Source organism: Lissotriton vulgaris, chromosome 1_2 (genome assembly GCF_964263255.1).
Source record: "Lissotriton vulgaris chromosome 1_2, aLisVul1.2, whole genome shotgun sequence".
NCBI lineage: Eukaryota > Metazoa > Chordata > Amphibia > Caudata > Salamandridae > Lissotriton > Lissotriton vulgaris.
The window spans coordinates 368,433,246-368,459,146 of NC_141686.1; the positions used below are offsets into that span (position 1 = coordinate 368,433,246).

At 48.6% G+C, this 25,901-nt stretch overlaps 1 pseudogene; it reads right to left on the bottom strand.

Annotated features, from left to right (window-relative positions):
• Positions 1-21,553: 21,553 nt before the first annotated feature.
• LOC147736912 (uncharacterized) lies at positions 21,554-22,922 on the bottom strand (annotated as a pseudogene).
• Between the last annotated feature and the right edge of the window lie 2,979 nt (positions 22,923-25,901).

Below are 25,901 nucleotides of genomic sequence, written 5' to 3' on the forward strand. Positions count from 1 at the left end.
TTTCTCGGAAAAAAACTAGAAAATGATAACCATGCATTTCAAGGAGACACTCAAATGTGCATCTTTACCATTTGCATAATTAAATAAATTAACAGGACACCCGAAATTTGCAACACGAGGATCCTTGCTACAAAGTGCCCAATCCCAATACCTATGGCATAGTCAATAGGTCTCGCTTTTGGAACCTTAAAAGTAATGTTGCATAGTTTGCCCTCGTTTGATTTCATTTTTAAGCCAAATCTGTTCTCAGTAATTTGTGAAATCTGCTGACGTGTCCACCGAGGCGACACAAGGTCGGGCGATTTTCAGAGTAGTAAAATGTAGTGTATAACATTACACAGCCAACTGTTAATGAAGGTTCTACATCGCATGCTGGCTTCTGTGCCTCTCTCCTCCAGCTGTCCGAGTACAAAGCAGTGCCTTGGCTTTTCTACTACGCAAAAGTACAGCATACATGTTCAGGACTGATAAAAGTCTCTGCGGTTAGGGCGCTTTCCTTTTTAGGTCTCTCTAGAGATCTAAAAACCACCACACAAACAACTACACACACAACCACACACACACACAACTACACACACACAGAACCACACTCACACACACAACCACACACACACAACCACAACCGCACACACAACCACACACAACCACACACACACACAACCACAACTACACACACAACCACACACACACACACAGACACACAACCACAAACACAAAACACACACACACAACCACAACCACACACACAACCACACACACACACACAACCACAACAACACACACAACCACAACAACACACACAACCACACACACACACCACACACACACAACCATACCCAACCAAACATCCCCACACACACTCACAACCACATCCACAACTATACCCACACCCACAACCACACACACACAACCACACCCACACACGCAACCACACACACAACCGCACACACACAACCACAGACACACACACAACCACACACACACACACACACACACACAACCACACACACACACACAACCACACATACACACACAACCACACACACAACCAAACCAAGCATTGGCATAGCCAATAGGTCTTGCCTTTGGGACCTTATAAGTGTTTAGTCACGCAACAGTTGATGTGGTTGCACCAAGGATATTGTGCTGCATAACTAAATACTTAGAAGGTACCAAAAGCAAGACCTATTGGCTATGCCAATGCTTGTTATATTTAGCTATGCTGCACATCATCAGAGGTGCTGTATAGCAGAGGTTCTTAATCATTTGACATCTAAGGACACCTATCAAATTAATACTGGAGCTGGGGACCCTTGCCTTAGCAATTTCTATGATTTGAACCTCAGAATAATACTCAAAAATACAGCTACCAGTTGAAAAAGTTATTAACTATTTTATTCAATTCACTACCAAAAAAGTAAACAAAAATCTAAATTTTAATTTTAATGGGAAGATTGGAGCTTTTTGAAGTTTAGAATCCAGAATATCACTCTTTCATTTTCGCTCATAATGCATTCCAGTGCATCCATTGAGGCCACCAAACGTCCATACTAGATTCTGTTCACTGTTCTTGTGATGTGCCCATGAACTGAGCAGATGTTAATACCAAGCTCATTTTAAGTCCTCAATTTCAAATTCCTTTACATTGGGGAAGTGTTTAAAAATGTTCAATTCTACAGTTCGCTTTTCCACTTATTTATACTTTAGTAATCTGCTAATATTATCTAATTTTCTAAAGTTGGGGACCTAGTGAGTAGGGGCACAGACCCCCAGCGGCCCTCATACCACACACTAAGAACAGCTAAAAAACATCGACAAAATCCATGGGTCCCAAAGGTGAGACCAACTGGATCTACCAATGCCACCATGGGGATCGTGAGCTGGGGCAACGAGCTTAAATTCAACTGATAGTCTGAAATCAAAAATGTATGTTAACATTGTGAATTGTATTACATCAATTTCAAAGATATGCTTGGTTTAATGTCACATATTTCCTGTGCTGTCCTGCATGACATTTAATGTTTGGTAAATACAAGATGAATGCTTGAATGGGTGCTCTTTGATACTGTTGAGTTAATACATCAGATGCAGAGATATGTGTGGAAGTTGAATGTCAAGAGGAGTAGCCCTTGACACCTGAGCTTGTGATTAGCTCCATTTGCTCGACGACGACTCCTCAGTTCCTGCCATTGTGGCCCTCTGGTTCGCTCCGGCCTCCCGTGGGCTCATTTTCATTCTCATTCTCATTTTCTTTGCCAGTTTCTTTGCTTTGTTTTGATGCTTTTCCTTATTTTTCAGCTCATTTATTGTGGCTCTGGCCATTTTGGTCCCTACTGTGTAAGTTCCGTTGTGCAGTTGCAAGTACAGCCCCCTCCCGCGTTCTGCTGTTTTTCCCACTCCAGCTCTCCCACTGCTTCCCACCCTCCTGCCTCCCTGCCAGACCCTCTCATCTCCCTAGACAACTTATGGAGGACTCATGGCCATCCAAACATCCACTTCTACAACACAGAGGAGCTGCGGGGCCTCGGATGCCAGAACAACAGCTGTTGCACATCCCCCCGGCGATCGACCACAACTGCCGCTTCTCCTGCCACACAGGTCCACCTGCCCGCATCGGACCCCGTGCCGCTTCTGCCCAGCTATGAACAACCCAGAACTGCTGCAATGCATCCTGCTCAACTCCTGCTCTCTCTGCAAACATGCGATGGAAGTCTGGGACACCATCACCCCCCTCTCCCCTGACATTGCCTTCATCACCGAACAGTGGGTCAAACCCTCCTCAAACCCCAACGTCGCCACCACCACTCCTGATGGCTACAAGATTATACAACGGGACTCCACTAACAAACATGGTGGGGGCAGCGCCATCATCTTCAAGGAAACCATCGGATGCACCATCACCAACAATGACTTAATGCCTTTCATGGAACACCCCCCCCTTCTGACTACAGACCAACGCAAAGACCATGATAAGAGGCACCCTTGCCTACAGACCTCCAAGACCCGACCCCTTTTCTGTGACGCCATCTCCAACACATTGCCCTCCTAGCCATCAAATCCAACCACTGATTCCTACTCACAAACTCAATTTCCACGTCAACGACCCCAACAACGTCAGCTCCATCAGCCTCCGGGAGAAAATGAACAACATTGGCCTCACCCAACTCGTCTCCGAACCCACGCAAAAAGCCGGACTCACACAGACTCCTTCTTACCTCCAGCAACAGAATCAAAGTCGCCTATGGAACTCACCTGGACAGACCACGCCATTGTTCACTTTATCGTCTCCGATGCCCGGCATACATCACCAAGCACCATAGCTCCTCCCACCTCAGCTGAGGCAATGTAATCAAGACTCAGTGGACACAAGCCCTCAGCACCACACTACCCGAAACATCAACTGACCTTAACCAGGCGGTCCAGAACTTCTCTGCTTGGATCACCAAATGCACTGTCAAAGGTGCTTCGCTGAAACCAGCAAAGGCCAACAAAACCTCTAAACAAGCCAGTTGATACATCCCAGAGATCAGAATCACCAAGCACAACTGTTACTGACTTGAGAAGTGCTGGCGCATGACTAAGAACCCCTCTGACAGAGCCGCTCACAAAGCAGCCCTCAACAACTACCACTTTAGCATCAAGGAAGCCAATAGAGCAGCTATCACTGCCCGCATCTATACTGCAGCCAACTACACGAAGGAACTCTTCAAAACAGTCAAGGAATTCTCCAACCTGACAGCTACAGAGAACATCGTCCAGCCCTCCCAAGAACTCTGCAACACCCTTGAAGACTACTTCCACAGTACAACTTTGACCCCAAACCCACCACTCTCAGCTTTGACAACCTCAACAAAACAGCAAACACCAGCCAAATGATCACCACCTGGTCCCCTTTCACCACTCAGACCACCACAGCCATCATGTCGTCCATCCACTCCAGGGTGCCCACCGACCCCTGCCCCCACCATCTCTTCAACCTAAGAACCAACCCAATCAGCACGGATTTCACCAGCATCCTCAACACTTCCTTCTCCACAACAACATTCCTGGACAGATGGAAACATGCAGAGATCAGACCCCTCCTAAAGAAACCATCTGCCAACCACAGCAACCTCAAAAACTATCAACCAATCTCTCTTCCTCCCCTACTCAGCCAAAGTACTCGAGAAAGCAATCAAACAACAGCTCAACAAATACCTAAAACAAAAACACCTCAGCGCAGTCGCGGCAGCCATGACTCACAAGTCGGGAGTGGGGGGGGTTGCGCGGGGCAAGGCGTCGCATGGGGAAGGGGGAGATTTAATTTAAAATGAAAATGATAAAGTTAACTTATCTTCGCCGGCCGAGGCCTGCGTCGTGTCTGCTCCTGTCCTGGAAGCAGAAAGCCTCCCTCCCCTCCCCTAAGTCAATCACAGTGCTGCAATGGCATTGCTGTGATTGGTCGGGACGCCAACCAGCCAGGCATCTATGGGGAGACCATTTTCTCCATGTAGGCGGCATGCATGCAGCCTACATGGAGAAAAGGCAAAGTGCGCATGACTGGTTTGGTCGGCCCCAGAGGGCTGATCAAACAGGCGGTACCCTCAGCAGTGGGCAAGCCACTCCTCCCCAGCCCTAGAGCAGAGAACTCAACCAAACCCTTCTGCTTTCTCGCAGTGCGAGAAGCAGAAACATAAAATGGTATTTATAATACCATTTTATGTTTTACTTCTCGCACTGCAAGAAAGCAGTGGGGCAACGCTCTTCTGCCCACATGGAGGAGCCGCCCCTGCCTCAGCAATGCCTTGCAACAAGGATTCCGTGCCAGCCACAGCACTGAGACCTCGCTGATCGCTGCCACAGACGTCAGAACTCTCCTCGAACATGGGAAAATGGTAGCCCTGATCCTTCTCGACCTTTCTGCTGCACTCAACAGCATCTCCCATTACACACATCGACAGACTATACAACATCGGCAGTCAGCAAAACAACCTCAAGTAGATTGCCTTTTTACCTACAGGACTACTCCCACAGAGCATTTGACTGCCTCCTTTCACCTTCAGCCCAAGGACATCATATGTGGTGTACTCCCTTAGCCTCACCCTGTTCAAACATCTACATGACACCCCTTACAGATGTTGTCAGATCCCACGGACTCAACATAATCTCCGACGCAGACGACGCTCAACTAATCCTCTCTCTCACAGACGACCGCTCCAATGCCAAAACCAACGTCTGCAATGGCATGCACAATGTAGCAAAATGGATGAGGGTCAACTGCCTTAAACTCAACTCCAACAAAACAGAAGGACTGATCCTCAGGAACAACACTTCCGTATGGGACCACAGCTGGTAGCAAGCAGAACTCGGACCGACACCCACTCCAACAGACCATGCACGCACCCTCTGCATCATCCTCGACCGCCAACTAACCATGAAACAACAAGACTCCCCCACCAGCTTTCAAACTCTTTGCATGCTCCGCGGAATCTTCAAATGGGTGCCAATCAACACCAGAAAGATGATTATGCAGGCCCTCATCAGCAGCAGCATCGATTACGGAAACACTCTCTACGTCGGAATCTCCACCCAGCTCCTCAGAGACTCCAGACCATACAGAACACTGCAGCCAGACTCATCCTGGACCTCCCCAAATGGACCCACCACAGAAACCTCCACTGGCTCGCCATCCCGAAGAGATGCCAGTTCTAGATCCTCACGCACTCCTAGAAAGTCCTCAACAAGCATGGACCGTCCTACATCAACCATCGACTGAACTTCCATCTGCCTACAAGACTCCTGCGCTCCGCTTCACTCGTCCTCGTGCACCCCCCCCCCCCTCCTCCCCCTGCATCCATCGGAGCTGCAGTGGGGGCCGCTCCTTCTCCTATTTCACCAACAAGAATTGGAACAACCTGCCCCACCACCTCCAAACAGCACCCTCCGTCGGACTTCGGAAAGAAATTCAAGACCTGGTTTTTCGACGGAGACAGAGACCCTCAGCACCCAGATACCCCTGGGGGAGACAGTGCTGCGCTATACAAATCCTGACTGATTAATTGACTGATTGAAGGTGTAAATTTGCCATAGCTGGCTAATCTTTTTAAAGTTAGTGAAATCAATACCCTACAGCTGCCAGCTGGGCTGTAATAATATTAACAACTGCTCTTGCTTAATCTCCACTATGGCCCCCCGCGGCGGGATGCCTGGCTTTCACCTTGGGGGTGCCCAGTACGGGCTATCTCACAGGGAAAAACCAGGACGGGTTCCCAAAGCAAGCGCTTAGAGACAGTTGGTGATAATGCGCTATATAAATTACAATTACAATTTCAATTACTTAATAGCGCTATAAAGCTGCATAAGTGTGACAGTAAGCAGTATCATTTCAACACTTGTAACATTTATCCCACTGCTAACATTAGTCTAATTGTGGATGGCGGGCTGCCTCGCCCATTCGGCAGCCAGGAAGGGGTGCAGGAGTGGCTGGATATGGAAGTGCCCCTCGCTAGCATGGAGCCAGCCCTTCCCGTCGGGCAGCGAGTGAGCCTAGCTCGGCCCCCATCTCCTAGTATTTTGGTAACGAGATGGAAGGGGGCTTAGAGCGGCTGGCTCGAGGCGTCACGCCTGGACTGTCCCTGTAACCCAGAGACACTCACCATGATAGGCCCCTTTGCAGGATGTGTTGAGGGGCCCCTGAGACCCCATATCTCACAGATCCTCTTAGCCGTGGGTAGGAAGGGCCCCCTTGGAAGGTGTGGGTCAACCTGCACCGCTGAGGCTGCCGGGATCTATGACGCTGTCTTAGCTGGGCGCGAGCACCCACTTTAATACTTGGCAGGAACCCCCACCGTGGATGCACCGGCAACTATCAGCTCAATTATTTGAGAACCAGACACCTAGGTGGACCAAATTGTCAAAAAGTGCAATACTTGTCAACAGTGCTTGAAATGGAGAAATAAAAGTTCATGAAACCCAGTACCAGAGTACCTACCTGCCTGGTTCTGAGAAATGCAGGTACTCTCCAATTAAAAGTATGACGTCTCTCTTGAGAAGTGCAGGTACTTTCCCTCTCAAAATAAACAAGTGCTGATACTCATTACCAGACAGTGCTGGCCCATTGAAAGCACTGCCTGTCAAAGCTTTTCTGGGCAGCTGTTTTTTTTAGCAAATGTCTCTTTCCAACAGCTGCAGTCTATGTTATGTGCCTGCCTGGCTTCCTACCCCTGCGAGCCAGAGTCTTGCATAAGCTGTCTAGTATTTCCCACAGCCTCTTTGCCTTTCCACACTAGCTGTTCTTGTAACTCATGCTGTATCAGGGTTCGATTGGGATCAACAATCAGCCCGGGCACACCAATAAAAAAGTGGCCCATATGCGCGTATTGCCTTTCCGCAAAGCAATGCTTTAATGGAGTTTTATGAAAAGAAAGAGAGTGGGGGGGCATGTTTTATTAACTTTACTTAGATAAAGTAACAAGCATTGAAAATGCAATAGGTCTCGCTAATGGTATTGTATACCAAAGCAAAATGCTTTAACCTAATGAAAGGCGAGACCTATTGCATTTTAATGCTTGTTTCTATAGGAGTAATAACAATGTCCTAGGTGAGGCATTGAGAACAGGGGGCAATATTCCAGATGAGTGCCTCAAAGGAGGGCACATTATTCCAGATGAGAACTTATCAATAATGTGTTACAGGAGAAGAGAGAGGGAGAAAAAAAGAGAGAGAGAGAGTTGCATATTTTATTTTAGCAGAATGTTTACTGATGCTACATGTCACTGCTATATGTGAAACGTGCTCCTACATGTGTTCTGTGTTTGGGAACATGTAGACTGCTGCTGTCCATACTCTACCTTGTTATCTGTGTAATGAAAGGACTGCAGCTGTGCATGCTGTAATTGTGTGTGTATTAGTGGAGCATGGTAAAAATATGTACAACACAAAAGAGAAAACTATTTACTATGACAAACATTGTTTTATTGTATTCACTCCTGCGTTCATCAACAATTATTAAAATATGTTTATAATGCAAAGAAAGGTCTGCCCATTCTTCCAGGTGCTCAAAAGTCTTAAGAACAAATTTCAAACTTGAACATGCACTGCTGTAATAATTACTCTGCAGCGTCGCCATGAAATATCTGTGTATACTGAGTGAGGACTGGTTGACTATCTTTAGAACTTGCTCTGAATTTCAGAAACAAGGCTTTCTTGACTGACGTTTTATGCAGCGCCTGATAAGTTTTGCTGTCAATGACGGGATAGTGTTGTTATGAAACATCGCATTCGAAACTTTATCGACCTCGGAAGGATGAAATGCAGAGTCAATGGATTCAAGCTCACGTCCAGACGTAGGCTGAGCCATCTAACAATTTTACAATGTATTATTCTTTCTCCCACAGCGGCAGCAACCGCGCCCCCTTTCCTGATGTGGAATGCAATCTACGCGGGCTCCCCAAGGAGCTCTTTGATAGGCTGCATTCAAATGATGAAAAGTAAAACAAAAGAGTTTTCCCAATGGGGTGTATTGTTTCCTGCTCCTAAATCAGGACTCAAACTTGCCAAACATCAATCACACCATTCATTTTGTGGAACTGGAGAACACTTACCAAGAAGGAACATACCCAAACAAATTTTAAAAAGTATACAATTTATTAAAAACTTTTGTTACAAAAGATGACTATGAAAATCAGTTAAAAACATGTATAGCACAGAAATACACAAATAAAAACACAAATTGAAACACAAATTGAAACCACCTAATGTGGACGTGGAGAAAATTAATCTAAAGAGACACTAATATCTGTCTTTGTCATTTCATTTCGGACCACCGTTTGTCAACAAAAAGAGGAATATTATTCCTTTAGACCGGATTCATTGTTGGCAACGCCGAATATGACTTATGGGTTTGCGTCGACGCGTTTCGGAAGCAACAACTGATAAAGGCTTCCTTCCTCAGGACAATTTCTATTTTTATTCTCCACACATGAAGGTGTCAGACCATGAAGGTTCTGTTGCTCGTGGAGGTCTACAAAATGTGTAGTGATCCACTGTTTTATGCCTGTGTAGTCATCAAGCTTGCTTCCTCCTTTCTCAATGTATGGTCAAGCGCTTTTATTTCACAATTTGTCTGTTTGACGATTAATCCAATGCGGGTCTGGCACAATCCTTATTATTTGTGCAGACGGGCGTACTGGATATAACGCTTCCCTTCTATTTTTAGTTCTGTATTACTTAAAAAACGGATCCGGTTTCCGTGAAGGGGGTTCTATACTGCAGCCGGGTATTTCGACACACGTGGCTGTTGTCTGCACACGGCGGGTATTCCCGGAACTGCTCGGCGTGGCGTCTGCTTAATCACCGCTTCTTTTTTGAAATGGACAAAGACAGATATTAGTGTCTCTTTAGATTAATTTTCTCCACGTCCACATTAGGTGGTTTCAATTTGTGTTTCAATTTGTGTTTTTATTTGTGTATTTCTGTGCTATACAAGTTTTTAATAAATTGTATACTTTTTTAAATTTGTTTGGGTATGTTCCTTCTTGGTAAGTGTTCTCCAGTTCCACAAAATGAATGGTGTGATTGATGTTTGGCAAGTTTGAGTCCTGATTTAGGAGCAGGAAACAATACACCCCATTGGGAAAACTCTTTTGTTTTACTTTTCAGTATATTGGCGCTCTATTTCCCTTTGGGTTATCAAGAGCCCCTCTCTTTCTTTTATATACTGCATTCAAATGATGCCACCCAAGCATCACAGCCACTGGCTCCCAGTGGAGCAGTGATGAAAGGCAAGGCTCTCGCTTCATTCCCAAGCAAAGGTCACAGGTATGTGCAAAACTGACCCTTCTGCCAAGAGACATCTCGTCCACCAGCCAAGATCCCTGGGCAGGCGCGAGGACTGTTGTTTTGAAGAAATTGCTTGAATGTTTCTGTGGAGTTAATGGGCTGAGCATTTTTGTAATGAAGCACGATGCAAATATAAACATGTGGCCTGCTTTATGTCTTTATGGGGCCATGTGTTTGAAACACATGGCTCCATAAAGATAAGAAATCACTTACGGCAGCCGTAATGCAGGCCAGCCCATCCAAGTGGGCCGTTTGACAAAGAGAAAAGTCTACGTCAGACAAACCTCTTTTCCAATGGCTGGCCACCGTTTAGCATAAACGGTGACGCCGGCCAATGGGAAAGAGGGGCGGGGCTGAAAGCCCGATACTAAAGCTCACTTAAAAATCATTAAATCTCGCCAGTGGGACTGCGCATGTGCGCAGCCCCCAACCGAGACCTAAAAACGGTACTTGACCTCACAAGCTATTCTCAAGGGGGCACTGTTAAGCCTATTTTCCGGTGATGATTAATACAAGATTTTGATAAAAGGTTTTGGGCAGAACCAGTCAGAGATGGTGACGAGATGCACAAAACTGGCATGAAGTGCAAAATAGCCACAAAGAAGAGTTGAGACATCAAGTCAAACCCGAATCGACGGCCATCAAAATGCATCAAACGTCAGGCAATTAAAACAGCTGCACAGTCTTTGGGGTTTCCAGTTTATGGAATTGTTCAAGGTTGATGATCCGAACCAACGTGGTGTGAGAACAAGCAGTGTACTGGTACTCATGCTGATGGCACAAACATGAAACTTGTGACAGCCAAGATATAACACAGCAGGTTCAAAGGGCAATCAACTATTTGACCCATATCTCAATTATCCAAGTGGAAAGGTGGAATACCAATAAAGGCAAATCAAGGTGCAGGGATTTCAGATTTTGGGCTCTCGGTGCCTACACTGTAGCCGTACAGCGAGGAAAAACAACTTTTCATCGTATAAAAAGGTTCATGAAGAATAAGACCTCAGAACCATTTAACAGCAAAGTACATTTCAGTGCCAATGTGGTGGTAAACACATCAAAATCAGGTGAAAGGAAGAGAAGAGATAATATAAAAGCAATTCATGATAACATGTTTAACAACAGGGAGAAATTACCTGATCCTACTACTGCAGTATCAAATCGCTGCTACAAGAGGCCCTCAGGAGGCGAGAGATGTAGTAAGTCCAGGAAAATGACTTCAAGATATTTGTTGCCGCTCCTCCGTCAAACAAACACATTGGACGAGTGCTCTGGAGTTCGCGCAGGATCCTCCCTTTCACTTTAACAGCCCAAGTAACCTCGTCCACTTTAGCTTTACTACAAAAATGAAACACTCTGTCGAGAGGGACACCTCGAGGGCTATTCACAAAGGTATCTTACACCTGTGAGTACAGTACACATGCAAGGATGCTCTCTGAGACTTACTGTGCTACTTTTAGCTATCCAACATAACCAGCGTAAACATAGTAAAATGAGTAGACTTCGCGTCTCTACGCCATTAAACTGAGGTGGGGCAAACATTTACAAATGTAACTTACTACAGCTAAAGTTGAGCAATAGAAAGTGCAGCCCCACACATAGCCAGTCAATGGTAAAGCAAAACCTTCTCTTAGAACATACTGGAGACAGAGACTTAAAAATAGAACCTAATAGGAAATTAAGATAAATTAAAATGATTTATTTAGCCTTCATATAAATTCAAAAAATGTTTACAAAATAAAAAAACAATTACTTCACGATAACATTTTAAAATTTAATTTAAAAAATATTGTAACTATTAAGAAAATAAGTTCAAATAATTATATTCATAACTTTTTCTAAACAGCTCTGTGTAAGGCAATTTAGATTTCTGAGTACATAACAAAAAAATACAATTTTATTTTCGATGTGATTTTTTACAACAAATCTTTAAAGAAATGTTTATTTAACACATTCAAAATTAATTAAATATTTAATGAAAATACAAATTCCAAGTGTTGTATCATTTTTCATTTTGTTCTACATTTGAAGTACATAAAATTAATTTACTGTACACCCCAGAGGCTGTGGCCCCAGGTTGGAAGAGGTGCAGTATAACGGGGGCAGACGACAAGCATATGTTCATGGATTGTCCTATGCTGGAACATTATTCGAATAAAGTAAGTGGCTATGTAGAGGAACTCATGGTCTGTGAAGTCAAGGTAAGACACTCTTTGATATCCTTTGGGGTAGACTTGGCTTTGAATAACCTCAATGAGCACCAAAAGGATCTCTTGTTCTTACTTGCAAGAACAGAAATTTGCAAACCCTGAATTTCTCTGGTTCTATTAAGACAGTAAGGCATGTGAGACAACTAGACCTAGCGTGTAACAATACCGAAGCCGAAAAGCTTAGGTCTCCTTTAAAACTGGCAAGCGAATCCTATTAGTCAAATGATTACACCATAACTTTGCTGAGTTGAGGTCAGACCGTATTGTGTATAATACCATTCAGCAAGACACACAGTCATACCTACGTTAACCCCTTCACTGCTGGCCCGTTTCCGCCCCTGTGCTGTAAACAAATGAACAGGGGCGGGCCATGACCAACCCCAGCCGTCATCAGCACACGAGCACCGTAGTGCATGACGGCTGGGGTTCGTCATCAGCATGCAAGGGGTTAAGGAGTATCTCAGTCCGTCGACTAGGATAACTAGAGTTGGTTAGTGACTGTCCGTGGAATGAGAACAAAAAAGATAAATTATACTTTTCTAAAAATTTATGTTATATTAGTGTTTAATTTAACAAAACATCTTAAAACAATAAAATACTTTCATTTTAGTTATTATGGCCAGTAAATTACATTTATTTAGATTTTTAGTTTACAATATTTAATCTAATATTATTTCCTCTGGGTTTTATTTGACGTCTCTACCTCCAATATTATTTAGGGAGGGTGTTGCAGTTCCAACAGATGGCAGTGTGATTTGGGAGTTACTCCAGGAGTTGGAGTGCATTTAAGACTGTTTTAGGTACATTGTGGCCGTCGTAACTTTAGAAGTGTGTCTTGTAAATTGAAATGGGCTTACACCTTTGTTGGTGATTCTTTTGCACTTCCCTAAACTCCTCTCTTAGCCTCTCACCTTCATTTATAAATATTTCCCATTTTACAACCACATCCTTCTGTCCCTCCTACATTTACTACTGAAAGGTATGCTAACATGTGGAAACTGGGCATTGGAGGTAGACAACTCCAACCAGAAAAAGATGGGAGAGGCGGAACGTCCGCACGTAGGTTTGTGAATCGCATTTTGTAGTGCTTTAGTCGTCCTATTGTAGTTCATGAATATGCCTGATTACCGCTGGATTTCTCTTGGATGTATCTTATGTGATTCTAAAGCTCGTGAGACTCTCCCCAGCAAATGGGAAGCAGGCTCCATTTGTAGCAAAAAAGAAATAGTAAGATATCACTCAAGTGGATCTTTATAATACTAGGCTGTGTCCCCTCAGAACAGAGGTGTTTAGGACTATTTATGGTGGGGTCAAGAATGGTTTGCATAGGGTTGGCCATGTCTGTAGTTGCACAAAGACTAGAGAATGATGTGGCGGGATTTTGCAGAGACTAACTACCAGTTGTTCCATCACCTTTAGTTTTTCTCAATGATTAGCCCTTGGTGGCACAGGCAGTAACAGATGTTGGGTCTATACAGACCTACAACAAAGGATGCCTTTTCTTCAGCTCCCTGGTGAGGCTCATTAAGGTTGCAGACAGTTTGAGGTTACTTGCATTCCTGATCATGGGGGCGTGGCCTCAACGTTCAGAATCAACTCGACCTTGTGGGTTGGAGCCATAGCTTGTTATCACATAGGGAGCAAAAGACATGGGATGGAATGAGGTAACAAATAGTCACAAAAAATAAGTCTGTTGGAAGGCGGTGACCCCAGGGGTCAAGATGACTCTCCTAACCACCCGGAACCACCTCTCCCACAATTACTGCTGAGTCTTATCGAGGGGGAGTCCTCGCCGGGGAGGACTGATCGTACACACTGTCGACACACCACACTTACGAACGGACACCACACCGTGAATCTTTATCAAGTATGAACTTTATCAGGATAAAAGTAGGGAGCAATACACAGCGATTGAGGGATCGCGAAAGTCTCGTAACAAGGGAACGGGGAAGCGGGACAGTCTTAGAGGGCCAGCGGTCACGCCACGCACCCTGCGCACAGTTCTCAATCCTCGAACTGGGGGGTACGGGGGCTGGCGATGGGACTTGCTGTCCTACTCACTCCGGTTTCAGATGGTCATGAGGGTAGCGTCGGTGGTCCAGCCGGACCAGAGAGAGTTCTTCAAGCCGCGACAAGGTCAGCAAGGCTTGGTCAGGAGGAGCCACGACAACGTCCGCAGGGCTCGGGATGGAAGCTAGAGTCTCTCGTTTCTCGAGAGTGGGCCGCGACGAGGTCAGCAGGGCTTCGATGGTTCAGGTCTTTACTCTTCGAGAGGGAGCCGCGACAGCGTCAGCAGGGCTCCGAGGGTTCAGTTCCGTAGAGTCGAGGATGAGCCGCGACGACGTCAGCAGGGCTCGGTGGGTCAGAGTCTGTTCTCCTCAAGGTCAGCCGCGATCAGATCAGCAGGGCTTTCTTGTCCAAGATACAACTGCCGACTAGATGGGAGGCAGGCTGTCTTATAGTCCAAGAGCTCTTTGATGTCCGGACCCTTAGAGGCAGGAGGCCGGAGGTCCGAGGGCCAGGCGCCTGATTGTCTGGCGGCGGCGTCTGTGATGCTTTTGGGACCATGCGTCCAGGGAATCCCAGACGCCCATCAGGGTCTGGAGCCAGCTCACTAGGAAGCCAAAAGGTGCGATCAAAACCAGCCCCCAGGGATGGTTCGGAGGTGTGAAGACATCCAGCTCCTCTGGAGGGGGCCGGAGGTGTGATGGAAGCCTGGGTTTCGGGTACTTGGGGAGTCGTTCACCCCCCTGGGCGAGTCGGGCGCGCACGCCTAGTTGCAGCCGGGAGCGGCCAGGGGCTGCCGAGAGGGAAGAAGGTGGTAGGCAAACCAGGTGGCCAAACATGGAGTCGGCTGGTCACGTGCAGGGTTGCAGGCACGCGGTCTGGAGGTCGTTTCAGGACCGATGTAGGAGTCTCGTGTATAGTTCGGGTGGGACGGAAATTAGGTCTGTCCGTCGTTCCGGGTTATGGGGAGGGTCAGCGAGGGCCACGCCACGAGGCCGGGTCCAACATGCGTCCCCTCCAGCTAAAAGACGAGGAGAACTACCCATCCTCTTGGGGGTTATCTTCGCTGAGGCAGAAGAAGCGGGACAGGCCGTCGGCGTTGGCGTGGTCGGCACCAGGCCTGTGTTCCACAGTGAAATCCATCCCTTGGAGGGAGATGGACCAGCGTAGCAGTTTAGGGTTCTCTCCTCTCATCTGCATGAGCCACCGGAGAGGACGGTGGTCGGTCTGGACCAGGAAGTGGGTACCGAACAGGTAGGGCCTCAGTTTCTTCAAGGCCCAGACTACGGCAAAGGCCTCTCGCTCGATGGTGCTCCATCTCTGCTCCCGTGGTAGTAGCCTCCAGCTGATAAAGGCTACCGGATGATCAATCCCCTGGTCGTCCACCTGGGAGAGCACGGCTCCGATGCCATGTTCGGAGGCGTCGGTCTGGACCACGAACTCTCTGGAGTAGTCAGGGGCCTGTAGTACTGGAGCGGTGCACATGGCCTGTTTCAATTCCTCGAATGCCTTCTGACAGGCGGGGGTCCAATTAACCTTCTTGGGGTTGGCCTTGGCTGTCAACTCTGTGAGGGGGCCTACAATACTCCCGTACTCCTTGATAAATCTACGGTAGTACCCTGTGAGTCCTAGGAAGGCCAGCACCTCGGTCTGGGTCGTGGGGGTCTCCCAGGCAGTGATAGCGTCTATCTTGGGTTGGAGGGGGGCTACGAGGCCGCTCCCGACCTGGTGCCCGAGGTAGACCCCGGAGCTTTGTCCTATTTGGCACTTGCTAGCTTTAATGGTGAGCCCGGCTTGACGCAGGGCGTCCAACACCTCCCAGAGGTGGTGCAAGTGCTCGGGCCAGTGAGCACTGAACACCGCAATGTCGTCGAGATAGGCTGCGCTGAAACTTTTCAACCCGGCCAGGACCTGATTGACCAGTCGTTGGAAGGTGGCGGGGGCGTTTTTCATGCCGAAGGGCATCACTCTGAAGTGGAAATGGCCATCCGGAGTGGAGAAAGCAGACCTTTCTTGGGCCCTCTCCGTGAGGCCGATCTGCCAGTAGCCACTGGTGAGATCGAAGGTACTGAGGTACTGAGCCGAACCTAGGCGGTCAATGAGTTCGTCGGCTCGGGGGATGGGGTGCGCGTCGGTTCGGGTGACTGCGTTGAGTCCGCGGGATTCTACGCAGAACCTCAGCTCAGGAACGGTGCCGGGGGCAACTGCCTTCGGAACCAGGACCACAGGGCTAGCCCATGGGCTGTCGGAGGCTTCCACCACTCCTAGGTCCAACATTTTGTCGACTTCAGCCTTGATGCAGGCTCGAACTCGGTCAGGGACTCAGTAGGCTCTGTGTCGTACCGGAGGGCTGTCCCCGGTGTCCACGTCGTGGACGCACCAACTGGTGACGCCGGGGGTGAGGGAGAAGAGGTCTGAGAATTGTCCCAGCAAGTGGCGACATTCTTCACACTGCAAGGGGGTGAGGGAGGAGGAGAGACTCACACCCTCTACGGAGCCATCTTGATCCTTTGCACACAGGAGATCTGGTAGAGGGTCCGTTTCCTCTTCCTCTCCGTCGTCGGTGGCAAGTAGTAATCCCAACTCAGAACGCACAAAGTGGGGTTTGAGCCGGTTCACGTTTAGGACTTACAGGGCGTTCCTGGCTTATTTCGTATCAACGAGGTAGGTGACCTGGCTCTTGCGCTCTATCACCTTAAAGGGTCCAGTCCACTTGTCCTGCAAGGCACAAGGTTCCACTGGGGACATGACCCAAACCTGTTGGCCTGGTTGAAACTCGACCAGAGTGGCATTCTGGTCGTACCATCGTTTCATCTCCTCTTGGCTGGCCTCCAGGTTGGCCTCGGCCAGCTCGCGAAACTTCCGCGTCTGGTTCCAGAGGGCCAGGACATAGGAGAACACATCGGTGGGTGTGCTCGGGGGCGGGGGGGTGTCTCCCAGCCTTCCTTGACCAGGCTGAGGGGACCCCGGACGGGGTGCCCATAGAGCAGCTCGAAAGGGCTGAACCCCAAGGATTTCTGGGGAACCTCTCGGTATGCGAACAGGAGGCAGGGCAGGAGGACGTCCCACTTGCGTCGCAAGGGCTCCTCGAGACCCATGATCATCCCTTTCAGGGTGCAGTCGAACCGCTCCACCAGGCCGTTACCCTGGGGATGGTAGGGGGTGGTGAACCTGTACGACACCCCACACTGTTGCCAAAGGGACTTCATGTACCGGGAGATAAAGTTCATGCCTCGGTCGCTCACCACTTCCCGGGGGAACCCCACCCGGGAGAAGATCCCCATGAGGGCCCAGCCCACGACTGGGGCCGTCACGGTCCGGAGGGGGATGGCTTCGGGGTATCGGGTGGCGTGATCAACCAGAACCAAGATGAACCGGTGACCTAAGGAGGTCCGGGGGTCCAGAGGTCCGACGATGTCGATCCCCACCCTCTCGAAGGGGGTACTGACAACTGGGAAGGGCTGGAGGGGAGCCTTGCGCTTACCTCCGCTTTTGCCGCTAGCCTGACACGTGGGGCAGGACTTACAGTGGTGTTCCACATCGGCCCGCATGCGGGGCCAGTAGAAATGAGTTACTAGCCGTTGGAATGTTTTATCTTGACCCAGGTGTCCCGCCAGGGGTACATTGTGGGCCAGGTTGAGGAGGAGGCCGCGGAAACGTAGGGGTACCACCAGCACGCGGGCTGACCCTAGTTCGGCGGTCTTTTGTTCACTGTATAGTAGGCCGTTTTCCCAATAAAGGTAATGGGAGCCGGACTGGTCTCCGGCGGCCTGGGCTGCGGCCTGTTGTCGGAGCCCATCAAGGGCAGGGCAGGAGGTCTGCTCTCGGCAGAACTCCTCTCGGGACGGTCCTCCTTTTTGGCGCCACTGGGCCAACTCGGGGATATCTGCTAGGGTGGGGACCGACTCGACGGCGGGTCCGAGGGGACCTTCGTCAGATTCGCTTCCTTCGCTGGGGGCTGGTCGAGGACTGTGGGGGGCTCGCTACCCGCGGGTACATCAGGGGCTGCACTGGGGAACTCGGGCTCTTCGTTCCCGGGATTGGACATTCTGGCGGTCATGGCTCGGGTGCTCACAAAGGCCCATTGGGGCAGACCCAACATTTCTAAATGGGTCCTTCGTTCTACCTCTTTCCACTGGGAACTCTCTAAGTCATTCCCCAGGAGGCAGTCTACAGGCATGTCCGTGCGGACCGCCACCCGTAGATCGCCTGAGACTTCCTCCCACTCAAACGGGACCTGGGCTATCCTGCAGGTGCGGACGGAATTATCAGCTGCTATCACTCTACAGGAGGTGTGGGGGATGATCATGGACTCGGGGACTAGCGTGTACCTAACAGACGTGATGCTGGCTCCTGTGTCCCTGAGGGCTCCTACGCTGAGCCCGTTAACCTTAACTGTCTGGCGATATTTTTCGGTGTTGTCGGGCAGGTAATCTCCTGGGATCATCTCGCTATTCCCCAGGGAGGCCAAGACCATGGCTGCGGGCTCCAAATCCCCCTGTTGCTCTATCTCTTCCTCTTCTAGGGCCACTGAGGATATCTGTCTGGTGGAGGGGCCAGTGGGAGTGGGTTTCGGGGTCATGGGACATCGGGGGTCACCGGCGTAGTGCCCGGGTTGCTGACACTTGTAGCAGGTGGAGCTGGGGCGGAGCCCTGGGGGTCCTGCACTCGGGGCGGCTCTCGTCGCAGGAGGAGAGCGTGGGGCCTGGTTTCTGGGAGGACTGCGCTGGGGCCCTGACTGGGATCCTTGCTGTTTGCCTCGACCTCCCCCACCTCGCTGGCGGGAAGATCCTTGGTCGTTCCGTGGGGGGTCTCCCCCTGGCCCTTTCTGGACTCGGGTGGCCACCCAGCGATCGGCTTCCACAGCCAGTTTTCGTGGGTTGGCGAGCTTGCTGTCCAGGAGGTGCTGTCTTAGTTCCACAAAGCAATTGGCGGACAGGTGCTCGTAAGCGACTAGGTCGACTAGGCCTTCGAAAGTGGTCACATTGCTGCCCTTGATCCGTCCATCGAGGGCCCGGGTGTAGTAGTTCACATAGTCCACCCACGTGGTGCCAGGAATCTTCTTGCACTCCCTAAACTGCTGGCGATACATTTCTAGCGTTAGGCTGTAGCGGAATAGGAGAGCATCTTTCATGTGGGGGTAGGCGATCATGTGTGCGGTTGGTAGGTCCAGCAGGGTGTCTCTTCCTTCGCTGAGGAAGCGGCTCCACAGGCCGGCCCCCCAGTCCTTCTCGGGGACCCGGTGGGCGGACATGGCAACCTCGTAGGCTTTGAACCACTGCTGGATGTCTTCTCCTTTGTAAAACTCCTTCACGACGTCTTTAGGGATGTGCACCTTCGTTTCTTTGGGGACCACCTGCTCTCCAAGTCCCGGTGATCCGGTTGTTTCTGCTCTGGCTTTTAATTCGAGTTCTTTGAGGCTGCGCTCGTGCTCGAGCTGAAGTTTCTGACCTTCATGCTCCCTCTGGAGCTTCTTCTCCTCTAGCTCTCCCTGGAGCCGCAACTGCTCAACCGCCAACTTTTTCTCTGCCAGCTTGAGTTCGCCCTCCAATTTGAGGCGTGCCAGTTCGAGCTCATGGCTTCGGTCCCGTTCTCGGTCGGCCCTCTCTTCCGAGGACCGATCTCTCCCGGTTGCTGGGCTCCGGGTCGGTTGCTGGATTCTCTCACCGGCCGGTGTACCGGGTTCGGTCTGTGGCCTCCCTCGTCGTCTTCGGTCGGGGGGAGGGGTGCCCTGGACTCTACCCAAGCGGTTAGCGCTTTCTGGAAATCTTCCTTAGTACTTAGTCCGGTACTCGGGATACTCAGTTCTCTGCAGAACTGCTTTAGCTCTCTATGGGTGTAGTCTTCCAAGAGGTCTTTGTCGAACGTTGTCTTCGCACCAGATTCTGTAGTCGTCATTGTTGCTCTTCCTTTGTCGTGTGTTTGCTGCGTGTGGGTTCAGGTAGTGTGTCAGTGGTACGATCTTTAGACGTAGGTTCGTATCGCGTCGCTGCCACCAATGTTAGAAGGCGGTGACCCCAGGGGTCAAGATGACTCTCCTAACCACCCGGAACCACCTCTCCCACAATTACTGCCGAGTCTTATCGAGTGGGAGTCCTCGCCGGGGAAGACTGATCGTACACACTGTCGACACACCACACTTACGAACGGACACCACACCGTGAATCTTTATCAAGTATGAACTTTATCAGGATAAAAGTAGGGAGCAATACACAGCGATCGAGGGATCGCGAAAGTCTCGTAACAAGGGAACGGGGAAGCGGGACAGTCTTAGAGGGCCAGCGGTCACGCCACGCACCCTGCGCACAGTTCTCAATCCTCGAAGTGGGGGGTACGGGGGCTGGCGATGGGACTTGCTGTCCTACTCACTCCGGTTTCAGATGGTCGTGAGGGTAGCGTCGGTGGTCCAGCCGGACCAGAGAGAGTTCTTCAAGCCGCGACGAGGTCAGCAGTGCTTGGTCAGGAGTACCTCGTCGTACTCGTAGTCAAGTGGAGCCGCGACAATGTCCGCAGGGCTCGGGATGGTAGCTAGAGTCTCTCGTTTCTCGAGAGTGGGCCGCGACGAGGTCAGCAGGGCTCCGATGGTTCAGGTCTTTTGCTCTTCGAGAGGGAGCCGCGACAGCGTCAGCAGGGCTCCGATGGTTCAGTTCCGTAGAGTCGAGGATGAGCCGCGATGACGTCAGCAGGGCTCGGTGGGTCAGAGTCTGTTCTCCTCAAGGTCAGCCGCGATCAGATCAGCAGGGCTTTCTTGTCCAAGATACAACTGCCGACTAGATTGGAGGCAGGCTGTCTTATAGTCCAAGAGCTCTTTGATGTCCGGACCCTTAGAGGCAGGAGGCCGGAGGTCCGAGGGCCAGGCGCCTGATTGTCTGGCGGCGGCGTCTGTGATGCTTTTGGGACCATGCGTCCAGGGAATCCCAGACACCCATCAGGGTCTGGAGCCAGCTCACTAGGAAGCCAAAAGGTGCGATCGAAACCAGCCCCCAGGGATGGTTCGGAGGTGTGAAGACATCCAGCTCCTCTGGAGGGGGCCGGAGGTGTGATGGAAGCCTGGGTTTCGGGTACTTGGGGAGTCGTTCACCTCCCTGGGCGAGTCGGGCGCGCACGCCTAGCTGCAGCCGGGAGCGGCCAGGGGCTGCCGAGAGGGAAGAAGGTGGTCGGCAAACCAGGTGGCCAAACATGGAGTCGGCTGGTCACGTGCAGGGTTGCAGGCACGCGGTCTGGAGGTCGTTTCAGGACCGATGTAGGAGTCTCGTGTATAGTTCGGGTGGGACGGAAACTAGGTCTGTCCGTCGTTCCGGGTTATGGGGAGGGTCAGCGAGGGCCACGCCACGAGGCCGGGTCCAACAAAGGCTAATTCAAGCATTTCCATCCCTCGCTGAATGCTTTTCTCAGTACACAGAATGTTGGACAATCAATGGATTGATGTCTTTGTGGCTGCTTCATGTGAATGTTTTGCTATAGTGAAACCTCCTCCCCAGGGATGACACTGAGCACCTTTTATTCTCCTGCAGTGTCTATCTCATGTACATGGGTTGCATTTATAACTGAAGTTTTCATCATATTTAGAGCACTGTTAATTTTCTTTCTCGCTGTGGGTTCTCTTATGTTGAATCAAACTGAATCTCCAGCAGACACCTCCCTGGCATTTAGAGCAATTACAAGGTTTTGTCTAGTGTGAGTTCTCTCATGTTGAACAAGACCAGATTTCCAGCTGAAGTTTTTCTGGCATTCAGTGCACTGATAAGGTCTTTCTCCAGTGTGGATTCTCTGGTGTTGAATGAGATGTACCTTACAAACAAAGCTTTTTTGGCACTCTGAGCACTGATACGGTTTCCCCCCAGTGTGTGTTTTCTTATGTTGAGTGAGATGACTTTTGTGACTGAATCTTTTCTGGCATTCAGTGCACTGATAAGGGTTTTCACCAGTGTGAGCTCTCTCATGTTTAATGAGACTGGCCTTACAACTAAAACTTTTTTGGCACTTTGAGCACTGATAAGGTTTGTACCCAGTGTGTGTTATCTCATGCTTAGTGAGATCACTTTTCTGACTGAACCTTTTCTGGCATTCAGAGCACTGATAAGGTTTTAGCCCAGTGTGGATTCCCTTATGTTTAATAAGACTGGCCTTACAACTGAAACCTTTTTGGCATTTTGAGCACTGGTAAGGTTTGTACCCAGTGTGTGTTAGCTTATGTTCAGTGAGATTACTTTTCTGACTGAACCTTTTCTGGCAATCAGAGCACTGATAAGGTTTTAGCCCAGTGTGTGTTCTCTCATGTTGAATGAGCCAGTCTTTCCGACTAAAGCTTATTTGGCACTTTGAGCACTGATAAGGTTTGTACGGAGTGTGAATCCTTTCATGTTGTGTGAGATTACCTTTTAGACTGAAGCTTTTCTGGCATTCACAGCACTGATAAAGTTTTTGCCCAGTGTGGATTCTCTCATGTTGAATGAGATTGAATTTATAACTGAAATGTTTTTGGCACTCTGAGCACTGATACGTTTTGTAGCCAGTGTGTGTTCTCTCATGTTGAGTGAGATTACCTTTCTGACTGAAGCTTTTCTGGAATTCAGTGCACTGATACGGTTTTAGCCCAGTGTGAATGTGCTCATGTGGAATGAGACAGGATTTCCGCTTGAAGCTTTTCTGGCACTCTGAACACTGATGAGGTGTGTGTCCACTGTGGAATCTCACATGTAAAATGAGAGAGGATTTGTGAGTGAAGTATTTCTGGCATTCTGGACACTGATAAGATTTTTATCCAGTGTGAGTTGTCATGTGTTTAGTGGGGTGGGATTGATAACTAAAGCTGTTCTCATATTCATTACTCTTATTCGAGTTATGTGAGTCTCCATGTTGGATTTGCTCCTGGACATCGGCCATGTTAAGACTGAATCTGATTCCAGAGTCTGTATTGGTTTATGTTGGTTTATGTTACACTCAGCATTAACTTCTAAAAAAAACTGCAGATGCTCTTCTTAATATTTGTGTTCAACTAATTATAGCTTTTATCTGGAGATTATTTTCCTACTTTTAAAGGCAGCCTGTCTAACCTGTTTTATAAACTTTCACTGAGGGGCCCCTTGTATTTAGTGTGATGGATTCATTTTCTCCAAGTTATGCCTGGGTGAGTTCTCATTTTGTGACTCCATTTTATCAGATTTGATTTAGGAGTTTTAAAGGTCTTTGGGGTTTAGTTTTTGCCGTTTAAGTATATTTGTTCATGCAAGTAATGAAAGGGGATTAGGTCATGCCAGAGTGGCTTTATGAATTAGCAATAGATAGCACTGGCCTCTTTTTGACTTTGTGGCAGTACATGCTTTGTAGCTCTTTGGCTAAGGCAGGTACATGATCGAATTTGGCGGTCCGGGACACTTTGAAACTACTCAGATCAACCCAAGAGACAGCGTTGGTGGGGATAATGTTTTGGTACTGGAGAGAATAATCCAGCGTCTTTGCTGTAATGAGAAAGAGCATTTACACTTACTTTTTTCAAACAATGTCTTCTCTCTAACAATCACTTGAGACATAGTCAAAAGATTGCTCTTTTAAACTGCGGTTATTAGTCTTTCTGACAATTCTGTCACATTATGGTCACGGATTATGTTTTTTAGGAGGGGTTTGGGTCTCCAGGGCATTTTTCATAAACCATTAGACAGAATTTACAACACTGATTATTCTCAAATGCACTGTGTGGTTATCAATTGTAGCCAATGTTCTTTGTTCAACCAATCATGAAATGTTTCTTTTAAGTGAAAATATTTTTACAATTAGTAGATGCAGATTTTCAGTTCACCTCTGAGTTCCATTCATATTTCAGAGGCTCTTCAATCTCTGTAACTGACTCTTCGTAAACATTTATCGTCATTTTTCTTTAAATATTTGACAACATTCACATTCAGCAGTTTTGTCCACTCCAAATTCATCACAATTCCTGGCACTTAGAATATGTTTCTCCTCTAAAGCTCGAGAATGTTTTAACTTTCCTTGAAATAATCCTTTTTATTGTGTTTCACTTAATTAAAACCTTCTTTTATCTGTTCATGCTTCGGTCACCTGGAGAAATAGAGTTATATATTGTAAATCAACACGAAGAACAAATAGTTATGACTTTGTACTTTACAGAAAGAAAGCATATATAGAAGCAATATAGGCAATCAGTTTGAGTTACGTTTCGGATAGTGATGAAACAGATCTGGGACTCAGTGTAGAAAGGGAGCTTGGAACCACTGGAACTCAAGGTTGTGAAAGCAAAACAAGTGAATATTTAAGAAAGAATAACAAGTTAGACATATATTCCGACACTGATTATCAGACGCAACCAACATATTTGTAATGCTTTTAATGAATTATCAGATGCTATTTATTCCACTGCACACTTGGAGTGTTCATTTATTCTTTTTTTCCAGTGATCTAGGAAAGGACATTTAATTGAACAAAGGAATTGGCTGTTGTAATCACTGCTTCAAATGTCACCATAGACTGAGGCCATGTCCAGTTAGCTCAGTGGAATGCACCATTTTAAATGGTGGGGATGATAAGGACTTACTTTGTGGCCTGGAACTCATCACACTCCTCCGACAGGGCCCCGGGCACGGCAACACATGACAAAGGAAAAACATCACAATATTAAAGAAAACCAAAAAGGGCAAGAAAAGAAAAAACATAAAACAGGAATGAGAGAAAAAATAGACTATCTTCCACTCTGACCACAAGTACCCAGCATGACCCCTGAAGTGGCAATAAAGGCAGAAAAGGTCAGGATGGGAGGACGTTAAGAGGTGGAAGTCAGATCCAGAGAGAAAAGATGTAGAAAGAACAGACAGAGGGAGGATAGTATCACGTGGTGTAGAGGAGGAGACAACTGCATCAATTGTAAAGGAACTGACGGGCAAAACAGGAGGCAAGTGCTCACAGCCCAGTGCATCCTGACCTGATAAGGAACCTGACCTGCACTAGGCGCCCAACATGTTCCATCTGGTTATTATCGGAAGTTTGATAGCAACAAGAAAAGTGAATGATGGGAGTCAAATGCTAAAGTTGGAGAGACATAAACCAAGGTCGAGAGAATGAAAAAAAAATGAAGAAACAGGCGAAAAAGTAGACTTAGAGTTTTAGGAAACACTACCTGACATTTATTTGTTTCTTCCTCCAAGGGTGTCAGCCTCACCTCACAGTATAGCCTGATCATTCCAGATTACCTTGATAGGAAGTAAAGAGAAGGTTGTACATCAGACGACAATCGCACTTTATCCCATCTTCTAAATTACCGTCCTGAACTAACAAAACAAAATGAACTGTTGTTCTCTGAAAACCATTGTGAAGCAACTATGGTTATAAATATACAGACACAGGGCGGCGCTAGAGGGCGCTCGTCAAGATGGCTGCACCTATGTGAGGCTCTGCCGGACCGAGCTAAAATCCGTTTAATAACTGCTGAATCCAGCATCTACCACAGTCCTTGACGGTGGCCCCGCGTGTCCTGCACTCCGCGGAGTACTGTTGAGCCGACCACGGGGGTCAGCGGACTCCGGATTCGTGCGTAAGAGGCCCGACTGCCTGACAGAGACGGCCGCCGCATGGTGACACAGCGGCGATTGTTGGAGCGGAGGCTGCACAAGGTGCTACTGCCGAAGTTTGCCCCAGAATCCAGGAAGATATCGATGGCCGGAGGGTCTGCGACTCTGCCTGAGCCGGCTGCGGTGAGTGGGGCTGTGGCCTAGGCGAGGCCGGGGCTGAGGAGGTGGCGCGCGGACTCGCTGGGCCCGGCTGTGCGAGCTGTGGCGGGCGAGGGTAGGGAGGACACGGAGACTGTCACTGGGCTGGCGGACACTGGAGGGTATTGTGTGCGGCCGGGTAGCG